General features: G+C 29.4%; 1 protein-coding gene across 1 annotated transcript in view; it reads right to left on the reverse strand.

Moving 5' to 3' along the window:
- LOC112694382 (fez family zinc finger protein 1-like) overlaps positions 1-16,214 on the reverse strand; it is a 47,187-nt gene extending 30,973 nt beyond the window's left edge. Inside the window, exon 1 of the mRNA XM_025569835.1 lies at positions 15,455-16,214. The gene's annotated coding sequence lies outside the window, so the exon portion shown is untranslated. The remainder of the gene's footprint in view (positions 1-15,454) is intronic.
- Positions 16,215-16,515: the final 301 nt, after the last annotated feature.

Here is a 16,515-nt window from a genome sequence, read left to right on the forward strand (position 1 = left end):
ATCCAATCATGTATTTTTAGATTCTAAGCGGACCGAAGGATTGATTGATTTAACCATAATATATAATAATCTCCAATATATATTAATTGTAGTGACTTAAAACACACTAAATACTTATATTTACTTTTTAAAAATACGTCGACATTTTAAATTAAATATATAAATAAGTAAATGCTTAGCCTAGAGTATTATTATATTTGTAATATACAACCTCTTTCGAATTAAAAATTAACTTTAGGTATATATATTTATATGTATAAGGTATATGAGCCACGATTTTATTAATTTTGTGTACACCTGATGATGAATTTTTAATTCGAAATTTATTTATTTCTATTTATAAAATATTTTTAATTATTTTATTTTTTTTAGATGCCGCGGATTCCTTTAAAGTCTACAACCTATTTTAATCTTTTTCTCCAAATTTTCGTGTTCATCAACGGATCGATTTGAACTGGAATTATGGTAAATAATCCTGTCCACCGTCGGTCAGTACAATTAATTTCATCGCGCAAAATTTTGGTAAGTCAGTGTATAGATATCGTTTTATTTTAAGGATACGCGAAGCTGTATAATAAATTCCTATTATCACGGTAGGGTAGACGAGATGTTGTGTCTATATGAAATATATGAAACGGACTATTATTATTATTATTATTATTATTATCATATATATAGGACGCTGAATGCACAAACATGTAGTTAATACTACTCTATTTATTGTTACGTACATATTATATATATATATAAATACATGTGTATGGGTGCGAAAGTAATAATACGAAGGATTTGGCTTCAACGAACCCTCTTCACGGTGTCGTAGGGAAATTATTTTTGGGGGTGTGATCCTATTCTGCTCGTTCTTTCCGAGGGGATAATTCTTGTGTTCTTGTGTGAAACGCACATATGTGTCTGCGATTTATATACATATACGATCGTGTGCACACGCTACCTGAATTGGTTTTGATGTGATTTCTGTTGGCATTTATCATTTATATATAATACATAGAAAGGCTTATAAATCGTGTCTGAGTGAACAATGAACACCTCGATCAATAGAAGGCTCTCCGTTACGATGAACCGTTCCTTTATTTCGTATTACATAAATCGACGGTGTACGCACGTGTGTATAAGATACTCCGGAATCGCGTACAGTTGAATACCGTAATTTATCACCAAGGAAAAGTTTAAAACTAAGAATTTCCTTTAAGTAAACTCTAGCTTAAGCCATATAAACATGACCTTTGTCTCTGAGAAATACATTTACTTATTAATAAAATATATTAAGATAAATATAGAAATATCTAGAGAAAGATAAATCATCAGCTACATTTTATCTAGATAAATAAAAATATATTGTTTTACTATCATAAAATCATAAATAGAGACATGATATATACATACATTTAAAAATTCTTAGTAGTGATTGGAACTTTTTTGCCGTTTATAACAATGTTCTTTGGTGCATTTACATAGTTGGGCAAACGACTGATAAATCGCCCTTTGTATTGACAAGCTAATTTTCATGGAAATATATGGTTGTAAGTATATATATTGTGCTGTAATATTTTAATAAATTTAACATTTTTTCGATTTCCGAAACATATTTTTTTATTTATTTTGATGTTTAACCTTTTTGGTTTTAATATTATAAGGAATTAAATGGATGTATTTATATTTTAGCACAATTTAAACCATTCGAGCCCAGGTGGTCTTAAGATTTTATAAATTTTTGATTTTAAAATATATACAGGTAAATTTAGATTTGCAATTTTTTTTTGTTTTTTTTTAACCATATGAAAATGTTTAGGTTGTTCAGCTACCTAATAGCTAATGTTCAGCCACTTATAGGTTAACTTTTGATATATATATATATATATTTATATCAAAATATTAATTTAATATACAGTTTTTGTTGGCTAGTTAATGCATATAATCTAATTCATTGTTTAAATTCGTGCACAATTCGGTGTCAATTTTTAAGAAAAGATAGAGTTTTAAATCTTGAGCCTTTTATAAGAAACTTTAACCCATCCGAATTCCATATTTCAATTAATTTTTATAAATGTTAATTATATATATAATTTAGCATCGGTATTTACAAACCAAAATAAAATTACAGTTTTATATGTAAATGAACTATGTACACAAAACTTCACACTAAAGCCTTGAAACTGCTGCATTTCGGTTAACTCTATAAGTGGAAAATCTAATTAAAGCATTCTGAATAATGTTCTGCAATTTACTAAGTAAAATACGATTCCTCATATTCTACAGTGAATATTGACTGAAATTATGTTGTGAATTCAAAATGTATGTATAGAATAAATAAAAATCACAAAACATATTAATCATAATTAAAAGATTATTATAATTTCAAAATGTAGTATTAGAATTTAAGTTATGTGAGCAATTTATTGATTTTACGAAATTTTTATTAATTTTATTTATTTTTTAGGGATATTCACACAATTTAGACTGGAGAGATAATTCTATTAAATAAAATGTATATTCTCTGACAGTAAATTTTGCCCATTTCGAAGAACACTTTTTGAATTTCTCGACAGATTTCCAAACAATTTAGAAAATCTAATAACAAATTACAACAAAAAAACGACAACATTTACTGGATATCAGTTTTCAATAAAATCGATTTTTTTTTTTCATCTAAACCAAAATAAAAAAAATTATAATAACTTGGATATTTTACTAAATGCTAATATCACTGTTTTATAGAGATGGTATAGTTTTCAAAAGTTTTTTTTTTTTTTATTATATAGAATTTTAAAGTTTTGTTTATAAGTAAAGTTTATACTTTTAATTGATACTATACAAGACTCCTTGGCTTCAAGACTACTTTACTATAATTTGGCCATTTAATTTTAACCTAATGATAGTAAAAGTACATAGACACAATTTTTTTAAAAAGTAACTTAATATTTAAATGATATATCATTTTTATTAATATTAATTCTTAAAACTTTAAAAAATATTAAGGATTGAAAATTGAATCCAAAATTCTTCTCGAGTTATAATTTGTAGAGAACAAAAAAAAAGTATATGAATATGACTATAAAGTGATTAAACTTAAACAATAATATATAAATCGTATTTAGATATTGTTTGATCGACGTGATCCTCTTACCTCGAATTAATTTTTCAAAACCGTTGATTTTAAAAAGGTATTTTAAATTTAAAAACAAAATTATTTTCTAATTATAATCACCTGTTCCTCAGTTTCAATTGAAACTTGTACCTCAACCGATCAACTTTATCAAATATTTTTTAGTTTGAATAACTAACGATTGGATAATCTTTGCCTTACCTATTTAGCTTGTTTTATCAATTCTGTATGTGTACTAAAAAAAAATTTTTAAAAATATAATACAATAAAATCTTTAAGTTCAAACTTAAATCAAAATATTTCGACTACAAACTGTTTTTATTGTGAATCATAACATTTTGATTTCATCACTAACATATAAACATATAGATAAAAACAAAATACAAGTTTGGGTTGGAGGTAACTTGGATTTTTCGCCAATCAATTAACATTTATGAAAAAGTCACAAGTCACATTTACTTTTGATATCAACTAAATAAATTGTTACGTTATGATTAATTTACTTAAACTACTTTGCAAAACTGTACTACACTTCATTCATATTAAAAATAAATTAGTTTTTGTTACTAAAAAAAAAATAAGTACACTATGAAAATAATCATATACATTTAAGGAGGATTTTAATAAATAAAAATTGCAAATAGAAAATTAAATAAACAAAACTTGCAATAAACTTTTTTGTCTTGTTTTTATTTAAAATACGTTGAAGTTGTTTATAAATAACGTTCAGATATGCTTTTTGTATCTTTTTAGTTTATATATACTTGAAATTAGATTCATATAAAGTTTATAAACCTTCCAAAATAAAAAAAAAATATTCGAATTAAGTTATAGTTATGACACATTTTAATTATTCCATCCTTTTAGTACAAATGTGTGTTCATTAAAATTATTCTGAAATTTATTTTTCTAAGAAGCTATTATAAAAGTTAAAATGTATGTAATTACTTATAGAGAGAATTTTAATTAATTGAAAGGTAATTTAATAAGATTCATTACTCTAAACAAATAATTAAATACTAATTAATGAATGGAAATTATATTTAAGCAGAGTTAAAACTATCTGACATGTTTAAATATATAAAAATAAGATACAATATTAAAAGTAGTGTAATTTGGCAGCAAAACCTTAAATACTTTTATGTACCTGTTCATTTTTTTACAACGTGATAAAAAGTTAAAATTAAAAAACATTCTCATTAGATCACATTCTAAAGAGGTGAAGCGTACTTTTTTCATAAATCTTGTTTTACAATGACCTATGACCATGTAAATAAATAAATAAATTCCGTGTAATGGTTAGTCGTTAGTAAGATCAACTATTACGAAATAGTGAAAATTTGTTATAATCATTACTTGATAAATGCAAAAAAGAAAAAAACACCTTTTTTATAAGGTGATCTGCAATACAACGATGAGTTACAACGATTATTATTATTTTAGTTGTTTTTCCGGTATCATGATAACCCCACGCGCAGCTTCACCACAATTGCATTATATGATGGCATGCAATACAATTGTGTACAGGTTGTACATTATATTAATATCGCGACCTCCCAAGAGATAGATAGCATCCGTGTCAAGAGTTCCTTGTATAACACGTCGCAGAAACCCTACGTTTCTTTTCTAGACTCATTTTTGTTTTTTGTTTTTTTCAACTCTACACGTACATTCGCCGATATGCATCTATCACGTACATATTACATATTCATTATACTCATTGTAATGGGTCGTTTTAATACGAAAAAACGCATGCGCGTCGTAAACACGACCCTAATTATCTAGATGTAACATTACGCGTTCAGTGGGTCTATTTTACTAAAACTTGTTTCTCCGATAATTTTGATATTCAGTCATAACATCGAAGTCCATTCGAGCAATAATTATACATCGCTGAACTAAAAAAAAAAAATGATGCGAAGGCCGCTGGAATCGAGCACTATACCATAGAGGAAAATTATGCAGTTGTTTCAACAACATACAAGTGATGCTATAAAAAGGAACGATTCAAGTCGCAGTGACTAAGCGTACCACAAGACCTCACATTTATTTTTACTGATATTCTGATTCATGCTTTTACTTACAGTTTACTGTAATTTTCGTTGAATAAAACAATATAATTCTTCAAGGCACTTGATTAAAGGTATCATTAGAATCAATTTGACCATAATGAAAATTTTTTATCCATAATTGGAATGTAGATCGGTACATTCAATTATCACGAACAGGATATTATTGATTGAAATAGAAATTATCATTCCTGAGCGAATATTTTCGTTATTTGCTATCTATTTTTAGTACGAACAATCACGTTTTAGATCGGAATTATATATATATAATTAAAACGTAATAAAAAAATAATGAAATACAGTGATTAAGTCAGTAAGTCTAAGATTTTTAAACACAAATTTAAACACCTTTCATCATCATTTTATTCATCCGTTCATTACCAGTACATAGTTACAATTTTTGATATTAAGAAACTAACTAACATTTATACTGTTTAACATTAAAAAATATCAAAATAGAATTTAAATTTACTGGTTAGTATTAAAAAATCGGTACTAAAATATAATATATTTAATTTATTTAGATTTATATACACAATAATTTAATACAAGTAAACAACTTATTTTTAAATTGTACATGGAATCGTAGTTAAATGTTTAAAATACGTTTAAAAACCGGGGCTTAACAGGTTCACTGAAGTGATTTTTTTGACTTCTTTGATATTGTAAATAGAAATTGAAAGTTCTAAATTCTACATGAAAATGTTTTATTTTAACATGGAAAATGGTGAAATATTTTTAACTACCTTAAAGTTAACGTCTTAAAAAATCTTGTTTTATATGTTTGTTAGTCTTATCTTGTTTTTATTCAGGGAAATTATAATAACTCTGAAGTGTGTAATATGATAATTTACTACATAATATTGAGAGAATATTGTTAACCCAGAATGTTATATCATTTGAAACATTTTACAGTTATCTTCTTTAATTTAGTGCCAATGCGTTACAGCATTATACTACTAACGTGTTATTTTCAAATATGTAGTGTGTATACTTTATAATCATGCTTAGACATCTACTACGGTATTAATACTTATAATATTCAAGTGTTTTTTCTTCAAACACTTTATCATAAAATTTGTCTCACGAGATTTTATCGATAGCAGACGGTAGAGAAAATTATATTTTCTCTTTACTTTTATTTAACGTTAAACACAACAGTGTGAAAAAATAACAAAAACTTTTTTTTACAACGTGTTTATGAAAACTCTTAAGTTTTGCGCCTTTTCACAATCCAATAGGTACGCATTTTAAAGTAAATGTTAAGTAAAATAAAAATGCGGACTAAATGCAAACTTCTTAGACACACCACTTCTGGATTTGACGCACCCTATTCATAATCCTGTTATGAAAATACCATACAAAAGGAAAATACTTGGGTTGGAGAATATATTTGGATTATTTATTGAACTCTACACATAGGTAGGCACAAAATGTATGATATTTATCACAATATAAATACATTTTCACGTTTATTAACCATTGCGGTTTGATAATACAAGACTATTAAAAATTACTGCGTTGAATGTATAGAAAACAAATGTTACATTAATATTGTTATTAAAATACTATAGTCAACTTTTTATGTTATGGACTGAGTGATCTGTGTATAATCGTTAGTTATTATATATAAATTGTATAATCATTACAGTTATTTAGTATTTATCGATGACGTATTTATTAACGTACATCACAATTTGTATAATTTAATCTTTCTTAAACTGTTTCCAACACCATGTACATTGTACATTTTATAATTTAAAAAATGAACATAATAGGTAGAAACATACGATTTAATTTTTGTTTGTTTTCCTTTTCAACAACTCCAAAAGCGGAGCATTTTTAATACTACCTCATCGAAATTTGAATTAACTAGTCGAAATGCAATAGTTACGAGTAAGTAAAAAAGAAGTACTACCGTGTATACAGTGAAAAATGTATTAGTTTTACAGTTATGATTTATATTCTTTCTTCGTTTGCAAATCTGTTGAACAGCAATGCATACACGGCATTTTATATCATAAATTAAGCACAGTTAACAGGTTATATTCTGAATATATTCTGATATTCTGATACAAAGTAAAATCAAGTGAAAAAATCAGAACTTATGTTATTGTATAATTTTTTGGCACAAATTAAGAATTCCTTCTACTAAAGCCGTAGGAACGTACTGCTCAAGTTTTACATCCGAACACTATATCCAGCTGGAATTTTTTGCCAATCACTAACTCCAAACTGATTCCAATAAGTGACCGTAGCTACCGTAAAATGTGCTGATTCGATGCTAACAATGTCACTTGAATCCGTTACCACCGTGTGGGCCACCCGCAGTTAATAATCGTGCGGCCGCGTATGCAATATTTTACATTATTGTACGACAAACCGCGATGAGCACAAGGATTGAACGATCATTATCGCCCGGCCAGGATGAGGAGAAGGTGACTCCGGTAAGTGTCTACTACACGAAAAAACGGCTAAACCCACGTAGAAGCGTCGCGAAAAGAGAATACAAACAATAATAACAATAATGAATAATAGAAAAAAAGTGTTTACGATCAGAACAATGTTGCGGCGTTTGAGCGTCGTCGTAAGTAATCGATGATCGCGACCGTCGAACGTGTTCGAGGGCGGTGACGATGGCAGCGGTGGTGGTTGACACGTCGGCGGCGGTGCGTGTGCGACAAAATATAATAATATATTTTCAATGTGGTCCTTACGCGTCGCTGCCCGCGGAGGATAGGAGTTTCGTGCCGACGACAGTGAACTGCAACAACATCGTGCGTACGTAATATAGATATACTTATACAAGTATGTGTATGCATGTTATCTTTTTTCTGTTCGTCCTGCGATCCTCTGTTGCCCGCGTCATCCTTCGAACCTCCGACCACCCCGCCAAGGCGATGACGGCGAAATACTCATACCTAACTTCATCGGATCGCATCGCATGATTGAACACGTCGCACGAAAAATATTATTATATAATATTATGAACGCTTCGCGATAGAACGTCGCTCGTTCGAGATAACGCGCGAGGAGCGACGGACGAAAAGTATGAAAATAAAAAGAGGGATATAATTCTATAACTCCTTTTCTCTCTCATGAGTATGTAATACAAAATAATATATAAACATTATTTTATATCCAATATCTATCGTTATGCAACGCTATTTTTATTATATTATTATTCTATATTTTACCAAACAGCCGATGGTCAGTACTGTAGAACGGTGTTTCTCAAACTACGGACCGTGGTTATAATCCTGGGAGGCCGTCAAGTATTTATTTTGTTTATTTTTAAAAGTATATAAAAACATTAATTTACTATAGATACATTTTAATAATCTATCTGTGTGAAATAGTACATATAATTTTAGTATTTATAAAATAAAATAAAATAAAAATAAAAAAATAATAAAATAATTAAAATAAAATAATAATAAAATAATTAAAATAATTAAAATAAAATAATAAAATAATAAAATATAAAATAATTTATGAATAAGGGGGCCTTGAAAGTTTTACATTAAATTTAGAGGGTTCCATGACAAAAATATTCGAAAAACACTGCTGTAGAGGACTGTCGAGAATCGCACGAGAAGAAAATTTGTACACAGATTATTCTAGGCGTTTTGTCGGTTCCGCGGAGCGATGCAGTATTATGACATGCTGTAGTAAAACACAGCATTGGTTCACCAGATATTCGTAAGTTCTGAGATTTAATAAAGTTTGCGGACCATTTTGTATAATTGAGTCACGTCTTATATTTCCTTTCCAAGGTGTAAAATGATATCATGCAAATTTTCAACGAACAACCTTTTGAGTTTCTTTTGAATTGTCATGAAGCATAATCGTTTTTTTTTCTTCTCACTTTTTTTTGGACACTTTCCGAATTTGAATAAAATATTTAAATTAAATTATATGAATGATTGGAAATCGTTTTTTAAAGGGTAGTCCTTTCAACTTTTTTGATTTTTGTAACAATTTTGTCACGTTATTACTACGAATATTTTCAATTTAGAATTATTATTTTATATTTATTTTACATCAACTCTCGCTTTGAATAATTTTTATAATCAAATGATCAACCATTTCAAATGTATACAAATTATTACAATTAACATTACAAAAAACTTGAAACCTGTGTCTGACCAGATTTTTTATTCTTCAGAAACCTCTAATCGACTTTTCTTTGTACTCAAAAACAAATAAAATAAACTACTAAGATCCTATTACATCTTGAATTTATTTTTTGTGTTTGCCATTTGAATCAAAAATTAATAGATGATTAACTCCGTGAAGCTAATATGTTTATGAACTCTGACAAGGTCAATAGCCATTCCGGATATAAATAAATTAGTTATTTTAATTTTTATGATCGTCGTGATAAGCGAGCGATTTGTAGTCTTCTGTTTGCTACCTCTTTATATCCAGACGTATTCTATTGGTATAGTAAAATGGGATGTTTTGGTTGCTTTTTCGTCAGTAGTAGTCTATTATTATCAGTTTATCCCTGACAAGTATTATAAATGTAAATTAATTATTGGTAATTGTGTTCCTCTAAACATAGCCCTATCTACGGTTTGACGTCTATTTAGTTATAATTAAGTCATCGTTACTTTACCCTCTACTGCTATTACTTGTATTCATGTCATTAGTTACCTCTCAGTCATTTAAATGCAACAATTGAGTTCACATTTGTATAGTACACCTCCGACCTGAAACCCAACTGTGTTCATTATATTTATGTGCATTATGTGCATGTATTATTTCAGTGTAATATTTTTTTAAGATATGCCACATGGCATTCATTGATCTTCAACAATAAAATAATTGCCACGCAGTATTGATACCTATGTAATATATTTTTATTTAATTTTATATTTTCATAATATTTTTTTAAATATCATCAGAATGGCGTAGAATATTCTATTTTAAATTCAATTCGAACCAAATAAAACTAATGGGTAATTTGTTATGTATTCAAGAGTTCTGTATTTTGTTATAAAGTATATTTTAAGTATACTTTGAAAAATCTATCTCCAGTAACTATACCTGTACCTAACCAAACCTTGAAAACAAAATGTTTTAGTTATGAAACCTAGTCCATGGAGGAATACCATACGCTGCTTCCCTACAAATTTCGAAGGGTGACATTTATGATAGCTTAATGTTGCTATGGTGTAAATATGAAATAAAAAGTACAACTTGCTAACAATAAGACACATTCGAGGAGTGATGAATAATACAATACTATCGTCTGATCCGTGTGCACCATATCAAGTATTTTATATGAAAATATCTATATTTTGTTGTTAGTAAAGATTACAACGACGATCAAAATATTTAACATAATATCCTAGTATTACACTTGGACTTGGATTTTGAAATATTATGGTATAATTGATTATTTTTACTGGTATTGACAATTAAAAAGTATAAAGGGATTATATTTGATACATATTTTACTCCGACCTCCGTTTCTTTTAAAATCGTTTTTCGAACAGGACAATTTACGACAAACACCAATACAATTAAGACAAGTAAGTATACTTGGTTAATCAAAACTATACTACATTTTTCTTCTTTTTTTCTTTTTTTTTTTTTGTAAAGCCATAATTATATTGCATAGATATACCCACATCAGTATAATATAGAGATAACGTTATAAAAACCGGTTTTCAGAGAAATTCTATTTTTTTATATACTTACTTCTCATAAATGTCGGCGATAAAGATATGACATAATATACCACACTAATAAAATTTACTTAACACCTGACAGGATTCAACGTGCGGAATACCTATGTTTATATTTACACGTATGGTCTAATGAGGTAAATACATATTATAACATTAATAAATAATTTCAATTTTCTGGTAAATAGTTTTTAACCCACGCATAATCAATTATCGATGGATAACTTATAAGGTACACTAAACATTTATATCACGAATATTACACTTGATTGAATATGAATACCAATTTTTAGTTTGGATACGAAAATGTTTCGTATTACCATGTTCACACTTGTTTTTAAATTATTATTTGATTTTATTGATATTTTTTAGTGACCTGATTTCTATAAGATTTACGTACGTCGAATGTGACATTTGTCAATTCAGAATTTTAAATATCTCATTATATTATAACCCGTATACATTTAAACTATAGCTCCTGAAAAGTTATTGTAACAATGGTTCAAATATGATTAAAATATCTCTAAAAAGGTATTATAGCATAATATATAGCTCACTATCACATCTGTATTTAAACCTAAATGTACATCAAATATTTTGTTTTACTTGTACCTTTTGAGTTTTTTATTTTAACACTTTATTTTCCAAAAAGTATTTATAATTTTGACAATTTTAAATGGCCGCAACTAAATAACCTAGGATTTGATTAAATATATTTTACATAATTTGTTTTCATAAAAAAAATATTGAACCGTTTAAATATTGTTTGTAAATGAAACGTACGTCATTTGATTATATATAATATTTTATTTGACAGTATAATTATTGTATCGTGTAATTTATACAAAAGTATAAGTTGCAATTACATATATTTGAAAAAAAATAAAACACATCAATAGGTACCTACTGAAGAATAAAATACCTACATATCAACTACTATTTAAGTAGATTATAGTATTTATATTTAAGTAGTGTACGTATATCGAATATAAGTAAAAAAAATATATAAGACTATAAAGATATATTTAATTATATTAAAATAAAGAAATATATATTTATTGTAAACAATCACTTATTCAAATTAATTTAAATCAATTAATCACAATTCACTAGACATCCCGCACTTGTCTTATACATATATATAATATATGTATATATATTATACATACATATATTACTCCTTATATAAACGCTATTTTAATTATATTAAAATTTAAAAAATCAATTTCTTCTAGTATATAATAAAATAAATATCGTTTTCCGGTTGAGGGAAACTATGGTACAATCCCTAGAATTTTATTAAAATGAGTTACCATTCTAAAGGAATAGTTTTTTTCAAAAGCTAATTAGTGATATTAAGGAAGATTTATGACTTTTTTAAATACAAATTGCATAGTCTTAACAAATACACAGGTCTAATAAATAAATACTTAATAACAATGGTTTATTCAAATAGTACTAACCTACTTACCTACTTAGTCATCTTAAAACAAAATATTTAAAAAAATAAATAATGATAATATAATTTCATAAAATATATATTTCAAATTTCAAACGTTAATACATTGATAATCAGGATATTTCATGTTCAACACAATAACACAACTATACAGAACATGAAACAAGAATATACATGTATATTTATTTTAATTATGCGTTGTTGTGTTAAATATGAAAAATCCTTATTATAAAGTATATATAGATATTTGTACGTATTATACATATTTAATTTATTTTGACATTAAATAACAAAACAACGGTATATTATACCGTATAACCCATTGACGGTATATCAATTTGTGCTAAAATATCATTTTTAACCTGGTGAAATATTTGTATTATCATTAAAATTCCTGAATAAATACACTAATTACATTTTTTACTTCCTCACTCTCTCCGATAACTCTCCAAGTAGGCTCTTAAATTAATCTAACCAAGAGACGTCCTCTAAACTCTTCTGAATTAAATGGTTGGATGGTTTATAATAATAAGTATGTAATATACATACTTATTGTTACATTTCCAAACAAATGACACTACAAATCATTTTTACATAAGTATAGTGTACTTTTTAGGGTTTGAAATAAAAACACTGTGTTATACAGTTAAAATGTTACTAATCAACATGGTAATAAGAACTTGAAAATAAATATCAGTTAATAAATCTAAACTGTTCACATTAATTAATTATGGATGATGGACAATCAATTTTACTTATTTGACTTACTGCATTTTAATAAACCGCATATGTATCTAAAAGAGAATATTATCTGATTTTTGAGTACCACATACAAATTTTAGCAATCAACAGACAAATAACTTATGACTAATTTAAATTTATTAGAGAGGTACATTTGTTATAGTGCTTAGAAACAAGTGTGTATTCATTAATTGGGTATGTAGTAATCCAAGTATTACGTAAACTAATAGAATCACTATCTCTTTATCCTACTTTTATTCCATTAACCCTAAGCATGTAAAAACTACTATTTATAGTGGTATTTTTATATTCAGGTTGGGAAACAAGTTATTAACAAATATATTAAATAGGTATAAATTTTATTAACATAAGCGAGAATTTTGAAATATTAATATTATTTTTTTAGTTGATTTGGAACAACGAAAAGCTTTGAAACTTTTCCTTGTTACATGACCACTATATAACACTATATGTTCCACTGCGCCCAAATGCCTGTGTATGAATATAGACGTAGTGTTATTGATAATTAAGATATGATTTAACTTTTAAGTAAGGAGTTGATGCGTATTTGCGCAACTGCTGAATATCTATCCTAGTAAATATATTATATTATTAACCAAGTCTTATAGTATTATTTTATTTTTTTCAACAATTCATCCACGTTGGACCATTGCAGGTGGAAGTTGCGACAAAGGTGGACTTCGTCGTTAAATCGTACTGAGTCTATCGAGTCCGGGTCACTACAGGTGTACTCAGTTATTGTAAGTCATTTTCTACGTAATTATAAACGACGATACAAAAGCTACATTGTAATAGTGCATTTTCGATTCGTGTTGAAAGCCAACTAAGTTAAAAATTTAAAAGTAAAATCAAATCAAACGTAGATGACTCGAGGGAAAAAAACTGTCGAATGTGAAACGTGCCTATAACTAACTATCACAACAATAAAATGTAAAACCGATATAAAAAACAGCATTTTCTATTTCAAGTTTTACTGAGTAACGAGCGTAAAGCGTCAATGTATACGAATTCTAACGAATCCATCATATCATGGAATCTCATCCCTCTACCAACGTCGGTTATGCTTTATCTAATAACTAGACTAATTATACTTAACAAATCCGTGGAACTGTAAAAGTGAATAAAAAAAGTTATTAAAAAGTTATTTTAAGTGAAGAAAAAAACCTTATGCATTCATCAACTATTTTGTCAATAATAAACGTTATAAATGACTGACTTTTGCACCGTTTGAAAAATATGTATCTCATAAATTCTTTTAAAAATAAGGTTATTAAATAGTTAAAATTAATCGACGATGAGTACCACTAAAACGTAATAATCAATCGTCATTATAATCGAAGAGTATACTAACAAATCGTATTTATATCTTAATTTTTTGTACTTTAGTACAGTGGTGGCCAAACTACGGCCCGCGGGCCAACTCCGGCCCGCCATCATTTAATATCTGGCCCGCGAAAGTCTTCTATATTACAGCACTTATTTGTATAACTGTAATATTTTGCATTTACGTAAAAAAAAATTTAGAATGCATTTTTTTATGGCCCGCGATAAAAAAAAGTTGTTTTTTATGGCCCGAGGAAAAAAAGTTTGGCCACCACTGCTTTAATATATTATCAATAACTTTTTACAGAAAAATTTAAAATTTAACCAATCCGATAATTCAGTTATCCAAGTATAAACTGTCGCAACAAGGATTTCACTGATATATATTATAAACGTATAAAATAATACATTTACACTTTACATCGATACCTAGATTTAGAAATTTAGAACACTTAAAAGTATTATTCCATTGATTTATAAACTAAAATAATCATGTATTAATATTCTTCACGCATTTATTTTTCAATATGAATTAAATAACCGACTACAATAAATATTTTTCTGAGGTAACTGTGCTCAAAATATACATGACACTTTAATTAAATCTGAAAACCAGTATACCAAACTAAACCCAGTTAAAATATGTCAATCAAGTTTTAATTATAAACCCGTGTATATAATATGTACAACGAATTATTTAGAAAATCATAACCGAATAATTATTCAAACTTAATCTCGACCAGATGACCGCCCGGAAACGTAAATAATACGGTGATCACTAATTCAATTTTGTTAATTTTTAAACATATCGTTTACGAAAGTGGAACCGCTTGAAAATAAGAAGGAACTTGGTTTTCAATCAATAATTTGATCACATCGTTCAGAAGAACATTGATTTGGTACTACTATGAACACATGGTTCGTAACATTTACAAAACGGTACAACGTTTGTATATCTGTGCAACCTAACAACAGCAAAATATTGAAATTAATTGTACATTACGTGGTGAACGAAACTTACCGACAAGGTAAAAACACAGTTCACTGCGGTCTGGAGTCGTCTGAAAACGTCTGCGGTGCACCGAAACACCGAGAAGCGTATGGAAACGGACCGGTCGCGTTAGTCTTGGGTCGAGGCCGCATAAGTTGCCCCGCGCGGTAAACGGTGAAAAGCAAACCGGGTTTTCAGGTCCGACACATTGCACCCGAGTACAGGCGAGCGACGGTACAATGTAGGGTCGGAAAACGTTCAGACGGGAACATTGTCACGTCTAAAGTCCAAGTGTGACGTCCATGTCTGAAGTCTGGTGCACGCGTGCTGTGACTGGCGGCGAACGAGACGAACACGCGGGCGCCCTTAATCACCTACGGTAACGTACGCGTCGCTCCGCGCAACGTAGTACGCGCAAGTGCCGCACGTAGAAACCCGCCGACTGCGAACCCGTGCAAGTGCCGGGCACGTACCGCGTACGTAGGACCGGTTGTTACGACGACGGGAACTGGGCCGCGAAGGAAGGAACCACGAGCCGCGCGGTGGTGGTTTTCGCGCGCAAACAGTGCCGGATACCGGGTACCATGTCTCGCCGCGGCTGCTGCAGTACGACCGATCGTATTCGGATTGTCGCGGTGACGAGCCCTTCGGTTGGTCGGCAACCGGAGCCCCGGATTCGGAGTCGTCTGCGAGTCGTGTTCCAAAAATGTCACGAAGGGACGGCGGCGTCGACGACGTTGATGGCAGACCGACCGGGAACGGTTTCTAGTGAGGGACGCGCGCGCGACCGAGCTGCACGTTTACACGTGAATACGTATGTGTGCGCGCGCGCGCTTTTGTGTACGCGCGTTCCGGCCGTTTTTCGTTCGCCCAGCGATCATCGGTGGGTGGTCACGACCCGTGAGCGACGGCGAAGAAGAAAAGGGGGAAAAAAAAGACGCGTGCAAAGAGAGAAGGGTAAAAGCCGAAACCGACCCCCGCGAGACTCGATCCATCGCGGCGACGGGTCTTATGGGGTAAAGTTATTTTATTTTCTTGTTTCACGTCCTTCCCCCGCAGCCCCGACCGAGTCGAGGGAGATGTCTTTGTAC

The sequence above is a fragment of the Sipha flava genome, unplaced genomic scaffold (genome assembly GCF_003268045.1).
Source record: "Sipha flava isolate LNK unplaced genomic scaffold, YSA_version1 0_pilon_pilon, whole genome shotgun sequence".
Taxonomy (NCBI): Eukaryota; Metazoa; Arthropoda; class Insecta; order Hemiptera; family Aphididae; genus Sipha; species Sipha flava.